This window comes from Ambystoma mexicanum, chromosome 14, assembly GCF_040938575.1.
Source record: "Ambystoma mexicanum isolate Mex_15411 chromosome 14, UKY_AmexF1_1, whole genome shotgun sequence".
NCBI lineage: Eukaryota > Metazoa > Chordata > Amphibia > Caudata > Ambystomatidae > Ambystoma > Ambystoma mexicanum.
The window spans coordinates 369,754,660-369,769,136 of record NC_090940.1 but is presented as its reverse complement, the minus strand read 5'-3'; the positions used below and the strand labels follow the sequence as shown (position 1 = coordinate 369,769,136).

At 42.7% G+C, this 14,477-nt stretch overlaps 1 long non-coding RNA gene across 1 annotated transcript; it reads left to right on the top strand.

The window, feature by feature from the left end:
- The first annotated feature begins 1,092 nt into the window (after nt 1–1,092).
- LOC138526790 (uncharacterized) lies at nt 1,093–8,730 on the top strand. Its single transcript, XR_011283732.1, has 2 exons — nt 1,093–2,368; nt 5,699–8,730. It is a non-coding gene; the product is annotated as an uncharacterized lncRNA (long non-coding RNA).
- The last annotated feature ends 5,747 nt before the right edge of the window (nt 8,731–14,477 follow it).

Here is a 14,477-nt window from a genome sequence, read left to right as displayed (position 1 = left end):
ACAGTGGGTGGCCAGGTGCACTGTGCCAAGAGAGAACAGATCAGCAGGGAAGAGGGGGAGCTAGGCAGGATAAAAGGGGAAGGTCTTGAGGTGCTTCCGGAACCAGAGATGGTTCTCCTCAAGTTTTAGAGTGGAAGGGAGGTTGTTCCAGAGGGAGGCCCCAGCCAAAGTCAGAGATCTACCCCCAGCTCATTTCTTTTAAAAACAACTGGCCCTAGGTAGTTGGAGGTAGAGGAGCGAAGAGCTCAAGAGGGGAGGTATTTGCGGAGGGATAGCTGAAAGTATTTTGGACCCAGGCCCCAGAAAGCCTTGTGGACAATGCAGAGGGTTTTGAATTTAATCCTTGCATCCACTGGGAGCCAATGGAGAAATTTCAGAGCTGGAGAGATACGATCCCAGGGCTTGAGGCCAAGGACAAGTCTCGCAGACCTGTTCTGGATTAGTTGCAGAGGGTGGAGAGCAGAAGCAGGTAGATTTAGAAAGAGGCTGTTACAGTAGTCCAAGTTAGAGAGAACCAGAGCTTGGGATACCATGAGTTTTTGGGGGAAGGAGAGGAAAGGCGAAGTACCTCTGAGGAGGTGCAGTAGGAAATTTGACTTTTTAGAGACTTCAGAGATGCGGGCGGAGAAGGAAAGGGTGGAGTCCAAGATATAACTTCACCCCCCCCTGCCCCCTGGACGAAAAGGTTAAGGCCCCCTTGGAATAATTCTGTGAAGTTTGGGGTGGTTTCGTCCATGGGGGCCAAAGTTATAGGTGGGGGGCAAAATATGTGGAAATCCTCATAGATGCAGTGAAAAAAACATTTTGCTCACGCCTACACCAATTTGCAGTAGGAACAGTGGCTTGGTCCAAAAAGTATGCTTTTGTAAATTTGGTGTAAATCCGTCCAGTAATTTTTTTTAAATGGACAAAAAGTTGGTGAAACAAATTAGTGATATCTGGGTCCGGTCCGTGGACAGCCCTCCGGACCAATAAGAGGGTGGGGTGATGTCCCCGGGCCCGTTGATTGGCTGGTGAAAATATGGGTTGCGTCTGATTTTTTTAAACGGTCGCCATGTTGGATTCCCGGACAGCTGCCGTTGTCCGCTGAAGAGGGAAAATGGAGACCAAATCCATGCCCCCGCACCCCAAGCACCCCAGCGCACCCATGGGTGACAAATATGCTGAAACACACCCACTTCACCAACAGTGCAACTTCTATGCTACATTAGAATCAATGCTGCAATATCAGAATCTACAAACACAAAAATCCCTGTTTAAAGGCTTGCAAATGCCTATATGAATTAACATGGTCTAAATGCACAGTGTAAAGCGATGTTTCAGGAAAATTACAGCTAAGTTCATTTCACTCACTGAACACTGAACACTGGCTGCGGGAGCCTTATCAACATTCCTCGCAAAACAAGTCCGACTTGCCAAGGCCGCAAATTCAAGATAAAACTACTTTCTGCAGACAGACATTTTTTAATTATCCACAAATGCGAATAAACCACGGCAACCCAGTGTGCTTTTTTTTTCTTTCTGGGAAAGAAAGACATTTTCTCAAGGACACGCACAACATTGAAACATAATTTGTAACAAGCCAGAACCAGGTGCGAACTGCTTGTCCAGCTAAAAAGTTATGGGAACAAAGTCACATTGCAACATGATTAGAATTAGGTAAGGGGGGCTGGCACAGCTAAATCAACCCACTGACGCAGGAGGTAAATATCCAATTATCAGGCTCTCTATAAGTGCTACATATGTAACCCACCACTCTGCAGCCAATAACAGGAGGAGATAGGTTTCTGGGAGCTGATCCAATTTTGTGAGGTCAGCCTGCAGTGTGATTATAAAACTTACTTGCAAGACAGCCCCGGGGAGACGGCGCCTGAACTCACGATGCTTTTCTTTGGCTTTTTTCTCTTTTCTGTGCTTAGAAATAAAGCAGTTTGAAACATGTTGCTGCCTGCTTGGAACTCTGTTGCATTTCTGGGGGCCATATGGGAGGTGTTGGGGCCTCCCATAGCTGGTGAGGATATGGCTGCTGGCCCCCCACTGCCCTGGGGGTGGGGGGGGATCCAGCTTCTCCCCGACAAGTTGGTGCCCTCTGTGAGGCTCATTGCTCATTGTAACATGGGTAATTGAGCTCTGCCTGCGCAAGCTCTACGATGGACTGAGCTCCCTGCCGCCGACTCAAGGAAGCTGTGAGACCCTCGCCTGCACCTGAAGACCACCGGAAAAACGCGTAACCGGCTAAAGGCTTCGGGGGCCACTTGGAAATACCCCGCTTGAGGGCAGGTGAGAGCCCTGCAGGAGAAGGGGTCCGGTGAAGTGCATTGAGGGAGTGTCCAGCAGTGGTGCAATTGCCAGTGCAGCATAGGAAAATGTAAGTAAACCAGCAACATGGGCTCTGAGGGGGGGAAATGTTTAAAGTAGAAATGTTAAAGTGTTTTTTAATTTTTTTTAGGGAGGGATTGTAAATTGGGTGGTGGGTGATTGTACATTGTCACAAAATTCAGCGCATTGGTATTGATCGGCACGTGAATTGTAGTTGGGACTGGGGTGGTGGCAGTGGTCCCTTCTTGTGTTTTTGAGCATATTGGGTGGGGTAGTGACTCCCTACACATAGAACAGGAGTGCCGCGCTGATTGGTCTAGAACAGGAGTGCCGCGCTGATTGGTCTAGAACAGGATTGCCGCGCTGATTGGTCTGGATGGTGATTTCATGTACGGGGTCTGGATTTCCTATGAATTGACGTTATAGATCAATGAGTAGATGAGGTTCCCTGCTAATTGAGCGTTTTAGTTCAGTGAGTGGATGATGTTTTCCCGCAGGAGGTAGCTAGATTGTTCCCGAGTGCGGAAGGTAGTTGGCTGGTTAAGGTCCCCTGGTGAGGAGCGTATCATGCACTAGGCGACGCAGTGTGTGCAGTCCAATTATAAGAGTTTATTGTGGTTTACCTTGTTCCAGTTGAGACAGGAAGACAGCTGTGGGGATTGTGGGGTTTTATTTTGGGATTTTTTGTGGGGTTGGGAGAAATGGGTTATTGTTCTGTGTATGCACATTTGTCTTTTCATTTGCATTGTGTTTTTAGTTTGGTGACGTCACCTTCAGATTGATGCATAAGGACACAAAGTTTTGATGGTGAGGAGATAGTGGTGTGGATTTGGAGAATAGGTGACCCAGAGGCGGTGTGTGGAAGACACATGCGCAAGATTGTGGGAGTGTGCCGGAGAAGGCAATGGTTTGGTGAAGATGGATTGCACGTGGAGTGCACTGGCTAAGGTGCGGAGCCAAGAAGGCTCACAGAAGTTGAATATTGTTCAATTATCTTCTAACTTTTGCTCCCTGAACAGCGGACTACCGAAATTTTCGAATTGAATAGAGGTAAAATGTATCACACAATACAGAAATGACTCCCCTTCACTTGCTGTGTAGCACACAGCTTCCATGCTGAAATAAGTCAGTAAAACATAGTGTGCAAAGATTCAAAAGTACTGAAGGTAAATTAAAAAGACCATGGCTGCTCATAGGCGGCTTCTCCAGAAGCGTGCAGCAATCGCTAAGGACACACATACACAGCACTTACACGGGAATAGCTTTAAAAGCACATGGCTACAGTTGAACTGTGTGCACGAAGGAAAAGGAAAATGCGAGGGGTCAGCTGATGTTGAACAAACACGAGCAGAGGGAAGAGGGGACTCACCCTTCTGAACCTCCGCGAGTGTAATATTTGATGACACAGGGGCAGAGAAAGGCAGATGAGGACAAGTAGGCACAAAATAAATAATTCAAGCATGCGATGGGAGGGGCAGTTAAAAACAGCTTCAACACACACGCACAAGAATCACAATAGCAGTGTCAACAATCACCACAATATGAACCGCCCATGTGGGGAGGATACATGGGGCAGGATGGGATCATTTCAGCAGACACCACAAGCACCAATGCAGGTACTGTTACCACTACATGTACAGACACAACAAATGACAGCACCACTACCCCAGGACTGACTAGAATGACAACACAGGGGCACTACACAGCAGCCAGCACCCATACAGAACACTGACACAATAGCAATGGTACCGGTTACATGACTGGGTGGGGTCTTCCTGATGGGGAACAAATGTTTCAAAGGACATAGATTGACATTATACCGCTAATAGGACAGCCCAAGACAAACTTGATTTGACGGACTCTGCCACACACACTCATGCTCCGCTTCACCGACAGAGCGGGCGAGACGCGCGCCGACACACACACTCACGCACACTCAATAATGCAGAGGACAATTGCATAGGGGTGGTGATAGGTATCAAAACATTTCCTTTTCTGGGTGACAGTGGGGCGACTAGGCCATGCATTAGGGAAGAGACATTTGTGACATCATGAGCAATGTGGATATGACCACCTTATTAACAGAGAAATACATAACTTGTTAAACACCAGGCATACACATGTTGAAAGTAAGGAAGATTGTTTAAGAATAATGGGGGTGCACGGTACAGAGGGGGGTGCATAATGATAGCGCATCACAAGAGAGTACATTTAGCTACATTTTGACCACACATCTTTCAGTGAGGAGACTGGGCTCATGAATACACGATTAACACAGAACAATTAAATGAGACACACAAGATGGAAGAAAGTGCACTTGAGGGGGGAGGCCTACATTTCATTGACAGTTCACCACAGGAGGAGAGAAATAGGGGTAAAGGGTGGATGATCCATGTTCCCAACAGAATTAATTTGGCAACAAAATAACAGTGCAAGTGGTACTGCCACTAGCGCTTTTGAAAATAACACTGGCACAAATGCATTAGCCAACACACATAGGGAAAGAGGTCATTGCTGCACGAACTGGAGCATAATGGTTGTATTAAAATTTGAGAGCAGATATTGGGGGGAGAAATATATATTGTTTAAATGTAACCGTAATTAGAAATATATATTGTTTAAATGTAACAGTAATTACAGTAGTGGAGTAATAAAATACTAGACTAAATGAGTAATTAACAGAGTAGGTAAGCTTTAAAAAGTGGACATGGGGTGGGATAGAGAGAATGGGAGCAAATTGGTAGCGGATTTCATTAGTACCAGCTTAAAGTGCCTGCAGTTAGTACCAGCTTAAAGTGCCTGCAGTTCACTGCGAGGCACGCCCTGAGAAGTGTGAGAGGAGCCATAGAAAAAATAAATAAATAAATAAAAAAAATAAAAAAAAAAAAAAGATTTTAAAATCCTGCGATTATCTTAACTAAGTAACATGGTGCACTTAATTTAGAAACACAGCCACCCTATATGACAAATTTACCACCCTGATGTTTCCCTATTTAGCTTGTCAGTGCCTGATGCCCCACGGGACAAAGGCACGCACTATAAATAACGTATAACAAAAGCACAGTAAATACAAAGATCCAAAGGCCCATTTGTACACTAGCACCCAATTTGCATATATATGATCAAAGTGTGTAATGAGTATCTTCACAAAAATTAAGTGCCTACCCATTTTCTGGGTACATTCCGAATTGTGTAATAATTTACAGTCAGACCGCCATTGAACGCCACCAGGTGGTGACAGGATGGTGCATAGGTGTACCATTGGCTCCTCCCACTAGGACACTGAATAGTGTGAGAGTAGTGCAGAGAGGTTAGGTCAAGAAATTGAAGAATATGTAAATTCTCAGGTCTCAAGCGCTTCCATTTCATTTCTCGCCAGATACAAAGGACCCAGGGCAGGCCTGAAGACAACGGACAACCAACACCCAATGGCTATGGACTACAGTGGGACATTTTCCCCTCCTGACAGACTTTGTCAGAAGTGTAAGGCGTCAAGCCCTACAAAGCGGTGGCCACCCTGGCAACGAGGGAGCAACGATCAACAGGGCCAACGCAAGAGATTTTCATGAACTGCAAAATAGCACGAACTCTCCCGAGTTAGGGAAACATGGCCATCCCATGGTCCAACGCACACTAGCAACTAGAATAGGGACTGACACACGCATTTCCAAAGTTTAATTGAGTTTCATATTACATTTTTTTGCACCTACAGCTGTAACACTGTTTTGTTTCTTCTCTTTTCCCCGCACATGCAGGTTGTTGCGTATGTATGCTGTTAGAAATGTGTAGGAAATTTCCTTAATGTTATCTTCCATTAGAAACTGTGAGGTCCACTGAGTAAAACATTGTGAAGCATTCCCCCACTCAATTGCCCACCCTATCAAGAACCTCAGACCCCTTAGAGCATGTTTCCCTGAAGTATATTTCCTTGCTTCCATTGAAAAAACAGCCCAAGATTTTCCCTACCCATATTGAGAAATTTTGAAAACACGAAATGTCCAGGGGGAGGTTTGATTTTGCCCTTAGTGATTGTTTAGTTCGCGGAGCTTGATGTTACTAACATGTACTAACGTATTAACGCTTTTCTTGCGATTTTCAGGCGGGCAACTTTATCATCTCATCAGCTGCAAGGACCCAGCAGCGTAAGTGGTTATGGGCACGCAAATAAGGACTTTTACCTTCACGATGGGACTATTAATGATGAACGAAATTATGGGGGTGGTACTTTGAAAATTATTTGTAATAATGAGCATTACCGCTGTATCCCCTGCTAACATTCCCTAACCTAAGCAGGAACAGTTACGGCGTCAGTGGGTAAGGAAAAGCTGCTGCTAAAGTAAAGAGAGTTAAGGGCAGACACAAGGGGAGTAAAACATACACATAACACACATATCAGAAGTGACCAACAACATGCACACATGTACAAAATTGGTAGGGACACCACTGGAGAGAGCTGTCCTGACTGTTCTTTAACATATGCCGGAAGAGAATTGATTACAACAGAAATTACTACAGCAGAGCACGACGCCCATGTATGACAAGGTGCGAAGAAGATTGCAAGGGAAAACAGCAACATTGAGATTGAAAAAATAAATAAATAAATAAATAATAAAAGAAGAAAGAAAAACAAAAGGAGAGAAGAACAAATAAAATAATAAGAGACAAAAATATGATAAGTGCCTAACAGAGTGAGAGAAAAGAGCAAAGATGGTCACTGAAGAAGGACGTATACTGTTAAGGTACCAACGTTATGTTACCAGCACAACAGTGACAAGAAGTGGACAATCATGCTGGATGCAAGAAGGTTGAGAGAAGTTGAGAGATGAGAGCAGGAACATCACTGCTTATGGACTACTATTGAGCACATGCATCCAAAGATCAAGAGAAACTACCACTGAATTGGGGAGGAGAGTGTTCATTGGAGCGCATCAGCATGCCCTTGTTGGTGATGACCAAGGAAGATGTGAAGAGTGACACATTCACCAAGGTGGAAAACAACGGAAGAAGAGAAACAGACAGAGAAGTAAAAAGAGGGGGGAATTACTTCTCGAGCGAGAAAGAAGGAGGAGTGGGTGAAGTACCAGCATACCAAAGAATGATCAGCAAAAAATGCATCTGAAAAGAGAAAGCAAAGAACTAGCTAGTGCTTGCATGGTGATGGATGACATCATGACTGCCTGGTTGCTTGAAGGTGATAACGGAAGGACGAGTACCGAGCACAGCACCATTGTGCAAGATAGAGATACATTGCAAGAGAACAACAGAAGAAGACATCGGAATGCAAATAAGAGACATGGTGAAAGGAAGAGCCGGACTAAGATAGCGGTGCGCAACATGGTTCCAGCAGTAATAAAGGTGGCCACTCCCTGTGATCAGAGGAAGTACGAAGGGGAGTGAGTGTGGTGGAACACAGAAGGGGAACACTCCTATATGTACTGTTGATCAACAACAATGCAGAAAATTATGGACACTTCAAGGAATTGGCAAAGATATGCAGACCGGAAGGAGGTGAATGTTGCTTGGTGGTGTGGTCGACAAAGTCGACCAGAGGGGGGACTGAAGAGGGAAAATGGAGACCAAATCCATGCCCCCGCACCCCAAGCACCCCAGCGCACCCATGGGTGACAAATATGCTGAAACACACCCACTTCACCAACAGTGCAACTTCTATGCTACATTAGAATCAATGCTGCAATATCAGAATCTACAAACACAAAAATCCCTGTTTAAAGGCTTGCAAATGCCTATATGAATTAACATGGTCTAAATGCACAGTGTAAAGCGATGTTTCAGGAAAATTACAGCTAAGTTCATTTCACTCACTGAACACTGAACACTGGCTGCGGGAGCCTTATCAACATTCCTCGCAAAACAAGTCCGACTTGCCAAGGCCGCAAATTCAAGATAAAACTACTTTCTGCAGACAGACATTTTTTAATTATCCACAAATGCGAATAAACCACGGCAACCCAGTGTGCTTTTTTTTTCTTTCTGGGAAAGAAAGACATTTTCTCAAGGACACGCACAACATTGAAACATAATTTGTAACAAGCCAGAACCAGGTGCGAACTGCTTGTCCAGCTAAAAAGTTATGGGAACAAAGTCACATTGCAACATGATTAGAATTAGGTAAGGGGGGCTGGCACAGCTAAATCAACCCACTGACGCAGGAGGTAAATATCCAATTATCAGGCTCTCTATAAGTGCTACATATGTAACCCACCACTCTGCAGCCAATAACAGGAGGAGATAGGTTTCTGGGAGCTGATCCAATTTTGTGAGGTCAGCCTGCAGTGTGATTATAAAACTTACTTGCAAGACAGCCCCGGGGAGACGGCGCCTGAACTCACGATGCTTTTCTTTGGCTTTTTTCTCTTTTCTGTGCTTAGAAATAAAGCAGTTTGAAACATGTTGCTGCCTGCTTGGAACTCTGTTGCATTTCTGGGGGCCATATGGGAGGTGTTGGGGCCTCCCATAGCTGGTGAGGATATGGCTGCTGGCCCCCCACTGCCCTGGGGGTGGGGGGGGATCCAGCTTCTCCCCGACACCGCGGACATTGTGGTAAAAACATATTAAAAACACAACATTGCACTTGTCAAACTAATGCAACAATCTCTGGGGAGGTGAGCAGAGATTAGGATGGGATGGGATTTGGCCATAAAAAGCCAACAAATGGGTGTTTTTCCACCTTCAAAGTTTGCAAACAGTTTGGGACAGCCCTGTAAATTTTGCGAACATTTCAGATGTCCTGGTGCAGCCATACATATTTTTGCCATACAAGGTTGGTGTAAGCAGTTTTTTGATGAACTTGAATGGTTCTGCAAAGTTTGGTGCTGTTTTCCCAAGAGTGATCAAAATTAGAGGGGTGGCTCCAAAATATTTGAAAGGCTTATAAATTTGGTGCCATTTCACGAATCTGCACACAAGTTTGCAAAAAGATTTAAGACCCAGATTTGAATGGTTTTGCAAAGTCTGGTCGGATTTTGTGAAGAAGGGGCAAAATTAGAGAGGGATTTGAACAGTTTTAGATGGCTATAACTTTGTTGCTATTTGACAAATGTGTACAAAAGATTTTAGAAAAGTTATAGACCCAACCTTGAATGTTTGAGCAAAGTCTGAATGGATTTTCTCAAGTGGGAGCTAAATTATATGACTATTTTATGTACCTACATATTGACACCTAAAAAAAAGAAAACATGGAGGGATTTTTAGCAAAGTTGTACAAGGAGCATTGGCAAGTACCTGAAAGTTTGTTATTGCAAATGTGTCTGTGTTTGTCATAATGTAGGTACAAAAAGTAGCTCTAGGTATAAATGGGAAAAATAATGCTGCTTGCGGCTGCTGCCCAGAATGCTGGATGGGATTGCAGCAAACTTGTGCGAGGAGCATTAGCAAGGGCCTGAAAGGATGTTTTTGCAAATCTGTCCTGTATTTTACTTTTTGAAAGTGTCAAAACGTAGGTGCAATAAATAGCGATATAACTTTTTTTCTGTGGGCAGTGGACCTGGCCGTCGGCAAGGAAAAATATCTACTCTGATTTGCCTATTGGGGTATGCGGCATGGCCGAAGCCCAAGCCCCATGTATTTTGGGCACTGGCCATTGGTTAAATTATGAGGGAACAGTGGACACTGAGCTAGGATGCAAGGTAGGTGCATTGGATAACTGGGGTGGTTTGGTGGGGCTGGGATTATGTCAAGCCTCAGGCAATTGAACAATGACGTGCATCCCCAGCGTGCACTGCTGCTAATGATACACATAAGTATGCGTTACAAAAAATATGTTTGTTAAAGGAAGTTTATAGTTGTTTAATATATGTTAAAAGAGGAATTATTAATATTTTATATATAGTGATGTAACATTATTTCACTTATTAAAACCTATTCAAATGACAGAAAAAAACATTGTTAAAGGGACGTTACGGTAAAGATGCCCCGCCCTTGGGACTCCTGTGCCCCAGCAGTTAGCTAATGGCCTCCCACCTTGGCATCACTTGACACTTTCCTCCTGGGCTCCCATGAACACTTGTCTATCCATACTGCCCCTTTTATTTATGGAGTTGTTTCAGTGCACAATGCATATGTGCATTTATTAGAGAACTATGTATATTTATTTGGTATAACTATGGGAAATACAGATGCAAAACATTTGTAGAACACTGTAAGCAGCAGTTGGTTGGTGGAAGTGTAATTTTGATAGGCTATATGTAGAGTTTTTTTAAGTGATTGGTGGATATATGTGTTAATGGTTTAAAGCAGACAATGAGGGAGTGTTACAAACATAACAGTAAAAAGAGTAGAAGGGCTGTCTTGTGTGATGGTGTGCATGTGCAATCTAGGCTTTCTAATAAGGCATAGTCTACGCAGGGGAATGTGAATAGTGATGTGATATTAGAATAGAATGTGATAGTTATAAACAGCAATGGATAATGGTGTTTATTGTATACTAGAGAGAAGAATTTCAGACAGAAAATTGTTTCTGTGTTTTTTCTTTTTCTCTAGTATACAATTTCCCGTTATTTCCATCAACATAGTAGAACATGCTAATGGGAATGTTGGAGAATCTTACTGCATCTAAATACTTCACTGTATTCAAATGTAAAATAAATGGAGTCTATAAGCTTATTTTTTAGTTCTATGTTTAACTGCAGGGGCAGTGTTTCTCGTGCTGCTCAATTACATCTTCAAAAGCACTTTGAAATGGCTCCCCATGCAGAGTAGTGTGTTGCAGTACATACAGAGTACTGTTGTCTTTTAAAAAAATATGGATCAACAGCCTCTTTTATCGCTTGCAAGATAGCTGGTGGGATGTTGTGTCCCACAGAAGTAGGCTGTGTGGTTACAGTATTGGTTGAGGAATATGAGGTAGAGGAAGACAGCCTACTACTTCCTAAGAAAGGAACAGCCTTTCTGAGATCATTGCAGTGGTTGGATTTGCTGTGGTGGTGCATGGAGGTGGTCCCAAAAGAGTACCTCCCAGGTAGTCTGAGACTTCGGTGCATTTCACTTTGGTACATTCCCAATAGTGGTAAAGAACTGCCACACCCATGATTCTCTCTGGGTGCTAGAGGAAGGCACTTCTTCTACCTCATCTTCCTGGTCCTCTTCATTGTCTTTTGAAGTATTTTGCTTCTTTCATTGTGTAGGTCCTCCATCTGGTGGTGGCTCTTGCAGAGGAGGGATGGCAATAGTGGATACCATTTTTAAGATAAATAGCCGTTTTGCTAATATTCTTCCAAGTATGTGCCTGTGTGCTAGATAATGGACAATGAGCAACAATAGGTGTAGGATCTGTGCAAGGGTACATTTGAGCTTCAAAGTCCGTAGATGAGCTGAAAAATGCAGTTCCAATCTATTAGCAAATCATGGACCCATTCATGAAGTGCAGATGCGTTCCCTTACACGTCATCATGCCGCACGCACACACATGGTCACATGACACAGTTCATGAACACAAAAACTGTGGAAAAAGTTGCAAAAAGTGTATTGAGGTGTTAAAAATGATGCTAGGAGGTGGGGAATGGCAGTGTTTTAAGATGACACTTTCTAAACTGGACATAAATGTTGCTATATTGGGGTAAATATGATATTAATAAGTTGTAGGAAATTAGGGAGCACTGGTAAAAACCCATGAAATTCACTGAAAAAACTTTGTTAAAGAGACTTTATGGTTACGAGTAAAACTGAAAACCCCCAGAAATCCTCCACTTATGGTAAGTTAAGGAACCATAACTCATGCCACTACCGTGCGCTGCTAAGACAAACACCCAGGACATGAAAGACAACATCACAAATTTCATTGATTACATCACTAATGACATCAGATATTAAATTAATTTTAATAAACAGTCCCTACAAGGGGTTGTGTTTATAATGTTGGCAACAAGATCTTAGGGGTAATTGGGAGAACTATCATGAACTACTTAATTTATTAAAGAATGTATTCATGTAAAAGCATTATATTGAAGTGCTGTTGTTAAAAGAGGAACCTAACCATACATACATATAGGCAATGATTGCAGCATGCACCATAGAAGTACAATATTTTTAATCTAGTCATTTCCGGTAGTAAAATAATAAATGCTACCTTATGAGAGCTTTAAGTAATGTTAAGCATAGAATAAATAGTTAACAATTGAAAACATACCACACACTTGTGTTAGTAGAACAATACATATAAAGACCCACAATGCATACAAATTAGGGCACATAGAGGGAAACGAAAGCAAGGAAGAAAGAAACAATGGCACCAGAAAATGACAATAACAGTAGAGTTAATCATCATCTACACAAATTGTGTGTTTGAGACGAGCTTATTGCCCCATGTATGTGCATTATGAGCTCAGATTAAACTATAAGGAAAGTACTTTAAGAACATATAAAAAGGTTAATGTCTATATATATAGCACCTTTTAAATGTAGGAAATTCTCATTGTCAGTAAAAACAAAAGACTAACCAAATCATGTCAGTAAACATAAACAAGAGGCCCAGATGTGTGATTTCATCAGTGATGTCATCAATGACATTCGTGATGCCATTGTTCTTGTCCTGGGTATTAGTCTTAGCAGTGTAAGGTGGAGGCACGAATTGTGGTTGCTTAGTTTACCATAACTGGTGAATTTTTTCAGTTTGTTTCGGTTTTACTTGTAACCATAACTTCCCTTTAACTAAGTTTTTCTATTGAATTTAATAGGTTTCTATTAGTGCAACTTAACCAGAATGTCCCTTTAACAATGTGTTTTCACTGAAAAAAAAAAATAAAAAATATATATATATATATATATATATATATATATATATATATATATATATACACATATAAAACACAAAAGGTTATTCTAGTTTGCCTTGCACGTGCAAGCTGAATTTGCAGTTCTCCATGTATTAGCAGCTCCTTACCCAGAGATAGCTGCTCTTTTCATGTAGGCCTCATGACATCTAGACTGTTAGAGGGCATTTTTTTCAAGGATTGACGGTAGCACAGTTTTAAAAAAAATAATGCAGATGCTGTGTGTTATCTTAGTGTATTATGGGATATTGAAAACACACGGCATCCAGGACTGTCGGCTGCCTCCCATCCATGCCGGGAAGACCCTGCTTAGCTTCAAATTGAGCTCCCTCGGGCCATGTTGCTCTAAGTGGTGATGTAACGACAGATAATTTATTAGGCAAAATGGCCTGAGGGAGCAGCTCCTTCACTTTGAAGCTAAACAGGGTTGGTCCTAGTTTCTGCATGGATCAGAGTCGTGTCACTGACCATGGCCAGTGATTTATCACCTCCAATGTCACTGTAGCTGTTAAAAGATATATAGATGTTTCTACAACTGTGGCTATGAACTACAAATACCCTCAGCTATTATCATACCCATGGTTATCTGTAGTCCATACTAAACTAGGCATTCAGGTCTCCCATTCATGTAGTCATATAGGTCCACCCTGCTTAGCTTCAAAGCGAGGAAGCTGCCAGCCCCGTCAGGCCATCTTGATCAAGTGGTCTTGTAACTTGTGTTTGTTTATTAGGTCACATGTCCTGAGGGGGTCTGGCCCCTTCCTCGCTGTGATGCTAAGCAGGGTCGGTCTCTATTACTGCATGGATGGGAGTCCCAGCACACAGTCTTTCTGTAACGCAGTTTATTTTGAGATGTCGGCTATTTGCGATAATAGCCAGATTATAGAAACGCTTTGTGTTATAAACTCAGTCCCTAGACCCCCCAACTTCCAAAATTCACTTGGTGTGCATATGCCTAAAAGAAATGTGAGTTTTCAAAGCCTGCCATCTTTTATACATAAATACCACTGTCAAAACAGGTCAAAATCAGTCTGTGATTGATGAACGTCTTTGAGCGATGGGTTGCAAGTGTTATTGGGCCCGATTCATGGAATTATTTGCATGGTTCTGAGTGACTTTGCACTGCCGACACAAACCCTGATTCATGGAACTTTGCAATGTCAGTGCACATTCATTTTTTCAGTACAAAATGACTTTGCACAGACTTTGCACTGCAAAAATACGCGTTGCACAGTTCCATGAATCAGGATTTCTGTCGGCAGTGTAACTGTGCAAAAAATTCCATGAATCGAGCCCAGACAGAATAAACATGTATGGATTTTGCCCCAATAATGGAATAGACTTAATTAGGTCTCTGAAGGTTTTTTGAGG